This window comes from Eschrichtius robustus, chromosome 13 (assembly GCF_028021215.1).
Source record: "Eschrichtius robustus isolate mEscRob2 chromosome 13, mEscRob2.pri, whole genome shotgun sequence".
NCBI lineage: Eukaryota > Metazoa > Chordata > Mammalia > Artiodactyla > Eschrichtiidae > Eschrichtius > Eschrichtius robustus.
In genome coordinates, this window is record NC_090836.1 from 14,408,664 (window position 1) to 14,409,624 (window position 961).

The 961-nt window shown below is 30.8% G+C and overlaps 1 non-coding gene across 1 annotated transcript; it reads right to left on the reverse strand.

The window, feature by feature from the left end:
- Window positions 1-407: 407 nt before the first annotated feature.
- LOC137775966 (U6 spliceosomal RNA) lies at window positions 408-512 on the reverse strand. The gene has a single exon (XR_011076095.1). It is a non-coding gene; the product is annotated as a U6 spliceosomal RNA (small nuclear RNA).
- Window positions 513-961: the final 449 nt, after the last annotated feature.

Genomic DNA, 961 nt, shown 5'->3' on the forward strand with positions numbered 1-961 from the left:
TGGTTACTCCACATCACTAAAATTTGGCATTTTCCCTCTTTTTCATTATAGTGATTCTCATGGGTATAAGTGGTATTTCACTGTATCCATATATTCCTGTAATACTAATTAATTTTTAGGAGCTATGGGCTTTGAAATTATATCTGAGGCCTTTTCATTATCTTCAGAGACTTCATTATGAGTTTCCTCCTTAGATAAGTTAACACGGTGAATTATATTAATAGAGTATCTAACACTGAACCATCCTTGTATTCCTAAATTTTTCATATTAAAATTTTTTATTTAGCTGTTGAATTATGTTTGATGATATCTTATTGAGGATTATTTCATCAATATTCATGAGTGAGAAATGTCTGTAAGTTTCTTTTTAATTCCATCTTTCTCAGATTTAGGGATTGATGCTAAAAAATTATACAAAAATATTCACAAATTTGCATGACATCCATGAAGAGGAGACAGGCTGATCTTCTCTGTATTGTTCTAATTTTAGTATGTATACCCCTGAAGTGAACACATGCCCATTAAGTCCTTAATTTCAGGGAGTAAGTTGTTCACTTTGCTCTTTTATGGCTTTGTCTATTTTTTATCTATCCTGTTTTTTTTTTACTATGGTTTATTTTCCTTCTTTTATATCTTCATCCCTTCATTGTCTATTCACTTCTATATATCCAGTGGCTTCAAGACTTTCCGACTTATAGTGGACATCTGATAAATATTTATCAAATTAATGGAGAGCTGAAGGAATAAATTTCTTCTATCATATTCAGCATATTGATTTTAAGGGGGTTTATTTCTTTTGAGGTTTGTAAATTTTTTTCTTGTGAGCTTGGCAGAGGTTCTGTGGAATTTCAATATAAACTGTGATAGAAAATGTTTGCTCTCTCAGGGATCTAGAATTTTCAATATCCTCAAACACTGTTATGTTTATTTCCTAGATCGTGTCTCTATTATCATGTGCATA